The 14263-nt window shown below is 32.3% G+C and overlaps 1 long non-coding RNA gene across 1 annotated transcript; it reads right to left on the minus strand.

The window, feature by feature from the left end:
- Window positions 1-12549: 12549 nt before the first annotated feature.
- On the minus strand, window positions 12550-14120 carry LOC120202397. The gene is made up of 2 exons (XR_005523729.1): window positions 12823-14120; window positions 12550-12683 (listed from the first exon to the last, which is right to left on the minus strand). It is a non-coding gene; the product is annotated as an uncharacterized LOC120202397 (long non-coding RNA).
- Between the last annotated feature and the right edge of the window lie 143 nt (window positions 14121-14263).

Consider the following 14263-nt stretch of genomic DNA (forward strand, 5'->3'; position numbering starts at 1 on the left):
CAAACCTAGCTTTGAAGTCTCTTTTATATAGAATTTTGACGCACCTAGAAAACCTATTTATTTTATGAGAGATCCAATCACAAGTCATTGCCCATGAGATCTTGAATGCTCATGTGAACTGTATGTTGAGAACAGATTTAAAGCATGGATCAAAGGAAATCATCATACAACATACTATCCTCATAAAGTTGATCAGAAGAAGAAGAATAAGAAAAAATCTTCTCACTCCAGTCTCATAGGAGATATATGACAGGACATCCTACTGTTGGATCCCTTGGAAAAGACAATGGAAAATTCATTTTCCTTACTGATTATTCATCCAAAACCTCCAAGCCAGTTGATTCTCCTTTAACAAAACCCCCACCAAATCTTCCATCTCCTTTGCCAACACCTAAAATCAAACAAGAAAAATTGATCCAAGCTTGCTACAAGAAAATTAAAAAATAGGTCTGAAAATACCAAAACAAGAACGAAAGTCTTCATCACAAGGTCGGTCAGTTCCTGTTGTTTGTAGGTTTCAATCTTCAAACCTTTTTACGATAAAGAATTTTCACCTCTTGAGGAATTCACTGAAAATGAGTATAAACATGCTCCAAAGATTCCCAGCCAACTCCATGGAGAGAAAATCAGTGCAACATAAGCAACTCTTAATTGGAAAACTGAAAACTCTCTTGCCCAAAATGCCACCTTAAAAAAGATTGATTCCAAGATCACACAGATGGATGGAAAACTCACTCAAGTTAAATCGAAGGTGGACACTAACACCAAAATTGCCAATGAACTTATTGTGTTGCTTCATAAAGATTACAATAGGTTGAAAGACAGTCTGCTTCACCGGAACAAGATTTCTTTTTCCATATTGAACAAAAGAAAAGAAATTCAAAAGCTGAAGGAACATATTAAGATACTTGAAGAAACATGAAAAATTCCTCAACCACTCGGAGGAGAACTTTTCCCATCTTTGACAAAATCTAGACCAGAACCTCAACTATCTATATTTGATCCATCTAGAATAGAAACTAAGTCTCCACAAGGTCTAGTATTCTCATCTCACTCTGCAGAAACAAGAAAGCCAACAACTTATAAGCTTTATCAGCAGATAAAGAAGCAATAAGCTAAAAAGAAAAGAGAAAGAGATAAAGTGAAGAGACGATAAGGAGATGATCCGTCCCCAAAATTTTTAAAAACTTTGATAATTCAACAAGGTCAATAGAATCATTTGACCTCTTTTCACAAGGAGTATAAGGATACCACCATCCCTAAGTTAGCTATTGTCAATCCAGAAAAACATGAACTTGAATAGCTTCTAAATATGAAAGTTCAGAAAGCTCATACGCTTCTTCAGAAGACATGATCATGGTAACAACCTATCAAGCAAAAGTCAAACAAAAATTCAGATCTAGAACCTGATCCTATAGAAGAGAGTTCAGAAGCCAAGCAGTCAAAGACGTTTCCAGTGAATGGTGGAAAATACACATTCATATTAGATGATGTTCATGTATCAAAACGGCCTCAATGACTAACGAAATTTCATTCTTGGATATAAACGCAAAAGTTGACGAGGGAAAACAATTATGATATCTTTACAGAATTTGTCTCTAGATTCACTGGTGTACTCAGAGACTAGTGGATCACACTATCTGCAAGAGATCAGATGCAATTTCTTGTTTAACAAGATTTTACAATTGTTATTCGTGCAATGCATAATTGCTTCCTTGGTAATCCAGACGATGTGAAGACTCTTAAGAGAAAAGATTTTTTCAAAAGAAAATGTTGTTCTTTTGAAGAAAAAAAAGATATGGAAAAACACTTTAGCATTATGACAAAGTTTTTCTATATTCTGGGAGTAGGCCAGAGTTTGAAACAAACAATACTAGCTTCAATCTACGAATTTTACTGAATGCAATTCACATACATATTCAACAACGAAGAAGGGACATTTTACAGTTGACTGTAGGAGAAATCCAACAGAAAACTTTTATTGCTCTTGAAGAAATCTGTGATAGAAAGAAGATTATTAAATACTATATGACTGGGAGCAGAGAACTAGATAAAACATGTAACATCCCAAATCAGGGTCAGTGACTAAATTGCAAATTTTGAAAACTATATGTTCGGTTTCGAAACAAGTTAAAAGTTCAAGGATTTAAATAGAAAAATTTCAGTGTTAGATTAAATGGTAATTTTTGGAAAGTTTGAAGGGTATAATGGTAATTCCATAAGAAATATTTTTATTTCTCCTTTATATAGGAGATGGCACGTGGAAAGGGTTGAAAAATAGAAAGTCTGGAGACTTTGGTTCAACCTTCTTCTTCTTCTCTTCCCGTAAGCTCCATGGCAAAGATTCAGAGCCTGAACGAGTTTCAGAATCATTGTCAAGTAAGATCGATAAAAGGGAAAGATAAGAGATTTGTATTGACTAGTGAGGCCAGGTGAGTGCATACTAGTAACATGTAGTGTTTAATGGAAATAAGACTTGCGATGAGTCCATTTCCTAGAGTAATATGCATGAAGTCATGAACATGATTATGTGTTTGTTATGATTATATGTGATTATATGTATTACATTAATTGTATGTATGCATGACTAAAGATATTGATATGCTTTATATATATTATATGATTTGTGTAAAACACTATTATGTAATAATAGAATAACATGAAATAAATTGTATGATAAAGAAATAAAGACTGAAATGAATATGTGAAATAAGCTACAAGTTAATGAATCATTGACATATATATATATATATATACGAATATAAGATAACCAAGTATAAGTCATATTATATGGTATAAGTGATTACATGAGAAAGGTTAAGAGACTCTACGAGGATAGTATAAATGTGAGGGCATAAACATAAGTAATGATACATAAGTTTTATAGGGAAGATTTATATACTTAAAGGAAACTATAGTTTATGAATTATAAAGTGAAGAATTACAAAACTTTATGAAAGAGTATTATAGAAGTCATGGGAAATTGAATTAAATAAATAGATAAAACTAGTATATAGATGATTTATGTGAGTGGAAGGGGAAGTGAAATATGATAAGTAGAAACTATGTATAGGATAGAATGAGACTATTTGAACTTGTAGTATAAACGTTATAAAAGAAGACTTAGGTAAACTCATTATATGATACAATTATAGAGCATTGCTATGTAAATTATATTAAAGAGTATATCTGAGTATATGAGTAAGTTTATAGGTTATTGATAGGACATATAAGGTTATATAAATGTATGATAATATGAAAAAGTGAACTAAGTTTAATGATGTTGAACCGTATGAGTAGAAGTTATGTGATGATAAGTAACATGATTATATGATTACAAGATATGATACTTGACATGAGATATATGAAAGAGAAAGCATATGTCATATGAAATATTATATGATTATGTGATTATATGGAAAAGAATACAATTATATGTGATAAGCTTTGTGATATGTGAATCATATGAAAATATTCTACGCGTAAGTGAATCATGTGTCTAAATGTATATGTGATATGTGATTTATATGACAATGAGCTATGTGAAATAACTATGAGACTATGTGTACATGTGAATGTATGTTAACATAAATATTAATGCACATGTTATGTGTCTTGAGAGCTTTGGGGTATAGTTGGCATGCCAAGAGTCGAGAGTCTACGCGGTTCTTCGGGATATATATATATTCTGTGGAACATGTGTGAAGTCTTGTGAGACACATACTTGATCCCTAGTATATGTATATGATTCTTAAGGAATGATATGTGGTCCTTATGGACATTATTATATGGTACTACGGTGCAATTCTACGTGGCACTCCGGTGCAATTCTACGTGGCACTCCGGTGCAATTCTACGTGGCACTTCGGTGCAATTATACGAGATGGGGTGACAACATTAGTGCATAACCTCTATAGACTCACATATATATGGTTCTCACATGTGTACATGGGCTAATAAAGGAAATAATATAAAAGAACCTTGCATGATAGTATGTGATTGGTTTGTAATCTTTATGGTGTGAAGTGATATATGTGATATGATGATGTGTATATAGCTTGGTTAAGAGGAATTGATGCAAGAACATATGACAAAAAGATAAAGAACGAAAATAAGACTAATAAAGAGATAATAATAAATACCTTACATATGATTTACATGTTTTGTGCTATGAAACCTGTTATAAGAATATGTGAACGATGTGTGTGTACAAGTGGATAGTGGTTGTGTGACATAATGTAGGATTTTGTATGATATAATAATTATAGATTATGAATGCATTAGTAGTGGTCATATGTTTTTTATGCCTCACTAAGTCATCGACTTAGCGTGTGAGTGTTTCACACGTAGGTTTCGGAAAGCTAGAAGAAAAGTGAAGAGGAGCAAGATCAGTCAGTTATTTCTTACCGAAGATCATATCAGAAAAGATGTTTTGAATTAGATGTATTCTGTATATTGAATATAGTTGGATTTATGTGAGTGGAAGGGGAAGTGAAATATGATAAGTAGAAACTATGTATAGGATAGAATGAGACTATTTGAACTTGTAGTATAAACGTTATAAAAGAAGACTTAGGTAAACTCATTATATGATACAATTATAGAGCATTGCTATGTAAATTATATTAAAGAGTATATATGAGTATATGAGTAAGTTTATAGGTTATTGATAGGACATATAAGGTTATATAAATGTATGATAATATGAAAAAGTGAACTAAGTTTAATGATGTTGAACCGTATGAGTAGAAGTTATGTGATGATAAGTAACATGATTATATGATTACAAGATATGATACTTGACATGAGATATATGAAAGAGAAAGCATATGTCATATGAAATATTATATGATTATATGGAAAAGAATACAATTATATGTGATAAGCTTTGTGATATGTGAATCATATGAAAATATTCTACGCGTAAGTGAATCATGTGTCTAAATGTATATGTGATATGTGATTTATATGACAATGAGCTATGTGAAATAACTATAAGACTATGTGTACATGTGAATGTATGTTAACATAAATATTAATGCACATGTTATGTGTCATGAGAGCTTTGGGGTATAGTTGGCATGCCAAGAGTCGAGAGTCTACGCGGTTCTTCGGGATATATATATATTCTGTGGAACATGTGTGAAGTCTTGTGAGATACATACTTGATCCCTAGTATATGTATATGATTCTTAAGGAATGATATGTGGTCCTTATGGACATTATTATATGGTACTACGGTGTAATTCTACGCGGCACTCCGGTGCAATTCTACGTGGCACTCCGGTGCAATTCTACGTGGCACTCCGGTGCAATTCTACGTGGCACTTCGGTGCAATTATACGAGCTGTGGTGACAACATTAGTGCATAACCTCTATAGACTCACATATATATGGTTCTCACATGTGTACATGGGCTAATAAAGGAAATAATATAAAAGAACCTTGCATGATAGTATGTGATTGGTTTGTAATCTTTATGGTGTGAAGTGATATATGTGATATGATGATGTATATATAGCTTGGTTAAGAGGAATTGATGCAAGAACATATGACAAAAAGATAAAGAACGAAAATAAGACTAATAAAGAGATAATAATAAATACCTTACATATGATTTACATGTTTTGTGCTATGAAACCTGTTATAAGAATATGTGAATGATGTGTGTGTACAAGTGGATAGTGGTTGTGTGACATAATGTAGGATTTTGTATGATATAATAATTATAGATTATGAATGCATTAGTAGTGGTCATATGTTTTTATGCCTCACTAAGTCATCGACTTAGCGTGTGAGTGTTTCACACGTAGGTTTCGGAAAGCTAGAAGAAAAGTGAAGAGGAGCAAGATCGGTCAGTTATTTCTTACCGAAGATCAGATCAGAAAAGATGTTTTGAATTAGATGTATTCTGTATATTGAATATAGTTGGCATGTACTAATTGATTGAGTTAAACAAACCGCTGTGACTTTAATGAAAGTTTTAAATTTTCTCGAGTTTTGTCATGAGTCAAAGTTTGAAAAGTTAATGTGACATCTCGGACTCGTATCCGGGTCGGGTACGGGTTGGGGGTGTTACATTAATGGTATCAGAGCTAAGGTTTAGCCGATTCTAGGCTTAAACTGAAGTCAAAGGAATTTTAAAGATGTGTACATGCCAACATAGAGTGAAAATTTCTGATCTGATAGTGTAAGGAGTGTGTTGTCTTACTAATAGAATAATGTTAATTTAATATAGTAGAAATCTGATCGTGATAATTCTGAAATATAGGGAAAGGTGATATTCCTGATTGTTATAGCTATTCATCTGCCCTAGCCAGGCAGGATGAAGAGTGGACACCTCAGGAAATGCCTAGTAAGATCAAAAATTGATTTAAGAAAGCTGAAATCATATCTGAATAATGATAGAAAGTTTTCATTGTTTTGAATCAGAAACACGATATGGAGTAGTTTTGTTATTTCGTGGATAAGATAGAATATGGTGAACAAGTGTCACCATAAGAACGCTAAAGAGTTTCCACTTTTTTGAAGTAAAGAAGTTAGATGAAGTAGTTTAGTTACTATGTGGAGAAGTTGAAGTATAGTGAACAGATGTTAATATAAGAATGATAGAAGATTCATGGATGTGATTATTAGTTAGGAGAATTCAAGAATAAGTGCATCGGTGACAAGCGTATAAGACATATAGAGTAAGAGCTTATGAGGTTAAAACAAAGAGATAGTACCGTGTATAAGCAAGAGTGTGGCTATTATAAGGGCTTGCATTCTAGATGGAAAGAGTTAGCGTTGACTAACTAGATGAGGTGATGGAAAATGTATTGTAATTATAAGATTTTGAGATATTGTCAGGATAAGATAACCAAATATGAAGTGGATCTGGATACAATTGTATATTTTGATCATAATAATGTGATATAGTGAAGAAGGTGAGGATTCATATGTTTGAGTAAAGATAAGGATTGATAAGAAGAGTTTAAGATTGTGAACATCAGTGATCAGTTTATAAGATAAAGGAATTAGAAGGTTGTGTTGGAATAACAGAAATTGTATGGTGCATGAGAATAAATGTGGATTTGATAAGTAAGTAAATTGCACTGGTTGGATTTCAACTGAGAAAATGAATATGAGTAGTTTGATTAGGGCTTATGCCCTAAATTGAAGCATTGTTATTGATTAATTGTAATAGTATGGATAATAGAGTTATAAGATTTGAAGAAAAGATAAAGTTAAGTTAATCAAGTATGATGTGAATTTGGATATGGTTTTGATCATATAGATATGATGTAGGCAAGGAAATAAGTATTTGTATGTTTAAAAAGGAGCTTTGAGGAAGAAAATACAAGTACAAGAGATGGTAAAGAATGAGGTTCTGTATAAGTAAAGCGGATTATCAAAGTTATGAAGATGCGATGAAGACCAGTAATCAGGGATAAGTATAAACGATATGAAAAGAGTATGAGAGCCTGAAGAAAAGATGTGATCTATGTTATAAGGAGATTTTGATTTTGATGGAATGAAAGAATAAAAGGGATAGGAAAAGACAAAGATGGAGTTTAAAAGATCCAGTATGACAAGAGGTATTTTGAGATATAAGTTATAAGTTTGATATTGAAATGATACAATTTTCAATTATTAAAAGAACGAGAATGGGTGATTATTCTTTGAACAAATACGTAAGGGTTATATGAAAAGATTGTGTGTATAGTAATACATACAAGGATTAAGAAATGAGCAAAAGCTTGATTTATGTGCAAAGCACATAGAGAATGATGGAAAAGATCAATTGATTCATAATAGTGAGGATTAAGGATTTGGGGTTGTTGTCTATATAATGAATAATATTATATGGACTTATAAAGATGTGTATGTATATGAAGATTTGAGTTTGGGGAAATTGGTAAGTTTGCTAGCGGTAACAGGAAAGATTAAGAAAGGGAAGCAACATGAAAATATTAGAAGGCATGATATTATAAAGGTATGCAGTGAAAATTCGAGGACGAATTTTCTTAAAAGAAGGGGAGATTTGTAACATCCCAAATCAGGGTCAGTGACTAAATTGCAAATTTTGAAAACTATATGCTCGGTTTCGAAACAAGTTAAAAGTTTAAGGATTTAAATAGAAAAATTTCAGTGTTAGATTAAATGGTAATTTTTGGAAAGTTTGAAGGGTATAATGGTAATTCCATAAGAAAGATTTTTATTTCTCCTTTATATAGGAGATGGCACGTGGAAAGGGATGAAAAATAGAAAAGTCTGGAGACTTTGGTTCAACCTTCTTCTTCTTCTCTTCCCGTAAACTTCATGGAAAAGATTCAGAGCCTGAACGAGTTCCGGAATCATTGTCAAGTAAGATCGATAAAAGGGAAAGATAAGAGATTTGTATTGACTAGTGAGGCCAGGTGAGTGCATACTAGTAACATGTAGTGTTTAATGGAAATAAGACTTGCGATGAGTCCATTTCCTAGAGTAATATGCATGAAGTCATGAACATGATTATGTGTTTGTTATGATTATATGTGATTATATGTATTACATTAATTGTATGTATGCATGACTAAAGATATTGATATGCTTTATATATATATATTATATGATTTATGTAAAACACTATTATGTAATAATAGAATAACATGAAATAAATTGTATGATAAAGAAATAAAGACTGAAATAAATATGTGAAATAAGCTACAAGTTAATGAATCATTGACATATATATATATATATATACGAATATAAGATAACCAAGTATAAGTCATATTATATGGTATAAGTGATTACATGAGAAATGTTAAGAGACTCTACGAGGATAGTATAAATTTGAGGGCATAAACATAAGTTTTATAGGGAAGATTTATATACTTAAAGGAAACTACAGTTTATGAATTATAAAGTGAAGAATTACAAAACTTTATGAAAGAGTATTATAGAAGTCATGGGAAATTGAATTAAATAAATAGATAAAACTAGTATATAGATGATTTATGTGAGTGGAAGGGAAAGTGAAATATGATAAGTATAAACTATGTATAGGATAGAATAAGACTATTTGAACTTGTAGTATAAACGTTATAAAGGAAGACTTAGGTAAACTCATTATATGATACAATTATAGAGCATTGCTATGCAAATTATATTAAAGAGTATATATGAGTATATGAGTAAGTTTATAGGTTATTGATAGGACATATAAGGTTATATAAATGTATGATAATATGAAAAAGTGAACTAAGTTTAATGATGTTGAACCGTATGCGTAGAAGTTATGTGATGATAAGTAACATGATTACAAGATATGATACTTGACATGAGATATATGAAAGAGAAAGCATATGTCATATGAAATATTATATGATTATGTGATTATATGGAAAAGAATACAATTATATGTGATAAGCTTTGTGACATGCGAATCATATGAAAATGTTCTACGCATAAGTGAATCATGTGTCTAAATGTATATGTGATATGTGATTTATATGACAATGAGCTATGTGAAAGAACTATGAGACTATGTGTACATGTGAATGTATGTTAACATAAATATTAATGCCCATGTTATGGGTCTTGAGAGCTTTGGGGTATAGTTGGCATGCCAAGAGTCGAGGGTCTACGCGGTCCTTCGGGATATATATATATTCTGTGGAACATGTGTGAAGTCTTGTGAGACACATACTTGATCCCTAGTTTATGTATATGATTCTTAAAGAATGATATGTGGTCCTTATGGACATTATTATATGGCACTACAGTGCAATTCTACGCGACACTCTGGTGCAATTCTATGTGGCACTTCGGTGCAATTATACGAGCTGTGGTGACAACATTAGTGCACAACCTCTATAGACTCACATATCTATGGTTCTCACATGTGTACATGGGCTAATAAAGGAAATAATATAAAAGAACTTTGCATGATAGTATGTGATTGGTTTGTAATCTTTATGGTGTGAAGTGATATATATGATATGATGATGTGTATATAGCTTGGTTAAGAGGAATTGATGCAAGAACATATGACAAAAAGATAAAGAACGAAAATAAGACTAATAAAGAGATAATAATAAATACCTTACATATGACTTACATGTTTTGTGCTATGAAACCTGTTATAAGAATATGTGAATGATGTGTGTGTACAAGTGGATAGTGGTTGTATGACATAATGTAGGATTTTGTATGATATAATAAGTATAGATTATGAATGCATTAGTAGTGGTCATATGTTTTTATGCCTCACTAAGTCATCGACTTAGCGTGTGAGTGTTTCACACGTAGGTTCCGGAAAGCTAGAAGAAAAGTAAAGAGGAGCAAGATCGGTCAGTTATTTCTTACCGAAGATCAGATCAGAAAGATGTTTTGAATTAGATGTATTCTGTATATTGAATATAGTTGGCATGTACTAATTGATTGAGTTAAACAAACCGTTGTGATTTTAATGAAAGTTTTATATTTTCTCGAGTTTTGTCATGAGTCAAAGTTTGAAAAGTCAATGTGACACCTCGGACTCGTATCCGGGTCGGGTACGGGTTGGGGTGTTACAAAACATGCAACGAATATGGTTTGACTATCAAATGCAAGAAAGAAAAGCAATGTCTTAACGGTTCTACCAGAAAAAATAAAAGATTCTTTAAAGATTTCAGCAAAAGATATTTCATAACATCATCATTCCCAAGAAGAAAAAGAAAGTGGGGATATTTGAGAAAGAAACGAACTCCAGGAGTTAAATCATCCAAGTGCTATATTTGTGGACAAAAAGGACATTTTACAAAAAATTATCGTATGAACAAGAAAAGTTAAAAAATGATCCAACAAATCTAAGAGAAGACAAGGATCAAGATTAAAGAAGATGATGATGTGGAATCCCTCTTTTCTATTGAAGATGAGCCTACTTATCAGTCTTTATTTGCTATCCAAAGTATAGACCCTGATAACCCTAAATCAAAAACAATTTGGTCCTCTGAAAATAAAAGAGTTTATATGCTTCAAAGCAAGATTAGTCCAGCAATGACATCTATTGTTCCCGTTCTACATATTCCAACATCTATTTATCATGGAAAGTATGAGAAACCAATTCCAGTAATCACTTTCATTGATATTGAAGCTACAGAAACAATTATGAATCGAGAAATACTTCCCCCAGATTAGTGGAGACCTCATACCAGATACTTTAATTTTTGCAACTCATCTCATCAGCAAACTAATTACTATCCAATTTTTCCAGGATGTGCTATTACAGTATTGAGATCACAAATGTAAGGGAAAGATTTGGTTGTAGGCTTTGATCTCTACACAAAAGCCAAACATATGAGAATTCTACCTAATGGTCTTAAGTATAAACATATGTTTAAGACATTCGTGCAAATCTCCAGATTGTACTTAATGAAGGCCAAAAAGGTGATCTCATATGTTATTGAAGAACTCAAGAAGAGAGTTTGTGTATAATCACATGATGACTTTTTTTCTAAATGTGATCATCTATTATGGAAGAATTCATAGTTTTTCATTCAGTTTCCATTCAAGAAAAGTGAAGATATAAATCCAACAAAGGCCAAGTCACTCAGGAATGAATCCTGAACATCAAAAGCTTGCAGAAACAGAAGCAAATAACTTCTGCAACAAGAGTTGATTGAGCCTTCAGACTCTCAACGGGCTTATGAAGCTTTTTATGTCAATAAAAGATCAGAACAAACAAGAGGAAAGCTCATACTCGTAATTATAGCCTTTCAATCATTTCCTCCAAGATGATAAATTTCCTCTACCCAACAGAATTGCATTGTTCTCCAGCCAAAGCCCAAATATTTTTCAAAGTTTGATCTTAAAGAAAAATTTTGACAATTGGGTATAGATCTTGTAGAAAGGTCCAAAATAGGATTATGTATTCCAAATCATTACTGGAAGGTTTTGCGACAACATCATCATTATTCCAGAAGGCAATGATTATGATTTTTTAGCCAAACATGAAAAATGCTCTTGTTTACATTGATGATATTCTCCTTTACAGTCTAGATGAAGAATCTCATTCTAAATTACTAGACCAGTTTAAACAATTGATTCTATAGTATGAGATTATGTTATATTAAAGAAAGATAAAGATTTGCCAACATGAGATAAATTTTTTGGGAATACATCTTAAAGATGGGTGATATCATCGAGGACCATATATTGCCCAAGAGTTACTAAAATTTCTAGAAGAAAATCTCACAAAAAAGCAAGTTCTCCAACTCTTAGGGATAGTAAATTAATTAAGAGATTTTATTCCAAAAATTTCTAAGTATACTAATCCTTCAAGAAAAATACTAAAAAAATGACTCTTCTCATTGGAAAAAGTTCAGACCAAAGCTATCAAAGTGTTGAAAGAAAAATTACAACAATTATCACCATTGCAGATCCCTTCAGAAGGAAAAAGAATTCTCCAGATAGATTCAAGTGATAATTATTTGGGAGAAATTATTTTTGAAGAAAAAGATGGAAAGAGATACGTGTGTGGATATAAAAGTGGAAGATTCTCTGATGTAGAAATCCACTATCATTTAACGGTGAAGAAAAGAATATCTAAATTTGAGTTTCATTTAATTAGCCATCACTTTTTGGTTGAACCTTCCCACAAATGTTGAAGTTCAAGCAGTAATTCCACATCCACAGCTACTCAGATGGGCATAATGGTTCTCAAAATACTCATTTGACTGCAATAATATCAAAGCTAAAACTAATGTTCTGGCAGATTTATTATCCCGACCCTTTCAAAAATAGATTCACAAGATAATGCTGTTTATAGCTTCATCCTCATCATCCTCAAATCCAACAAAGAGACCAAAAGCTTACCCTTCTGAATCAATCTTTCATGTGCCTACGAACCTTAACTCAGAGTTTCCTCCTGAAATATACAGATTGGTAATAGAAAACAAGTTTCATTAAAAAATGAAAGACATGATTTTTGAATACCAGTTAGATATTTTCAGAAATTATAGAGGGTTAATCCTGAAACCTCATGGGCTACATCCTGAATATCCTTTTATCCATCCCCTTCACTTCGAATTTTCTAAAGTCCCAGATGAACTAAAATGGTTATTATGGTATTTTACCCATATACTCCATGTAGCCATTCAGTTTGTATTACAAGACCTTTAGTATTTCCTTGATAAGGCCATAAGAGGATTAATCTAACCAAAATTAAAGAACCTTTTCACCATTTTTCAATGGTTTTATCCTCTACATTAATGGCTGGATATGATTAATAAAGAAGCTCAGAGAACTCGTGGATGATGCGTAGTGATTATTTTCTGTAAGCCACATTATTTCCTATAACATGGAGCATAAAAACAATTAGGATAATTTCCTACCTCATGGATTCACCGTATCTACCATGATGATGTTAGAAAGCTGGATACTCAATATAGAGACCTACAGAAATATTTATGCCAACTAAACAGGCAGATTCTATTAGAGATATGGCCACCACCATATGTTGATGCACCATGGGACTTATGGCCCTCAAATTCGACACTCTTGACACCTTACAACAAAGCAATAATGAACGCATCACATGAATATCAAGAAAATATACATGATCCGTCAGAATGGTCCCAAGATTGTCCTTGGGTCATCAGTACTGCCAGCAAAGGATGTGAGTCATCAAAAATGACAGAAGAAACAAACTTATCAAGAGTTCCAGCAGGTGAAAAGATAGACATGGACACAGAAGATTGGCATGAAGCTTATCAACTAACACGCTACATGGAAAAAAAAATGAGGACAGAATAATTGAGCTGAATATCACTTCTGATGAATACACCAAATAAGAGGACATGTATGACCTGAAAGATGATCGAAAGTACCGTAGCAGGTATGTTATGCCAAACGGGGCTCTTCCAATGACCAAGGGGCACTACCTGTTAACCACTGTAACCAACCATAATTCCTTTCAAGACTGTCTTCTTACTTAGTGTATCGGTATAAGCTTTCATGGTTTTTGATGCAAACATGATTCATTAAAAAATGACAAGTTGTACAGCATACACCAGGAAAACTCTTTAGAGGTCTATTCATTCATCTCTAAAGACTTAGAAAGAAGAAAATAGGAAATTTAGAAGACCATGGTTTTAAAATACACATGATTTTTATTGAGGGTTAAACTCTATCTTATTACAAACCATAACTTCTCATTTTATAAGCTGAAGGAGAAGAACACGACAAACATTCAAACTTTCCACGTTTACATATTTTACATAGAATTCCAGACAAAGTCTGGTGTTTTTAAAAGTAG

This window comes from Hibiscus syriacus, unplaced genomic scaffold, assembly GCF_006381635.1.
Source record: "Hibiscus syriacus cultivar Baekdansim isolate YM2019G1 unplaced genomic scaffold, ASM638163v2 tig00008706_pilon, whole genome shotgun sequence".
NCBI classification, from domain to species: domain Eukaryota; kingdom Viridiplantae; phylum Streptophyta; class Magnoliopsida; order Malvales; family Malvaceae; genus Hibiscus; species Hibiscus syriacus.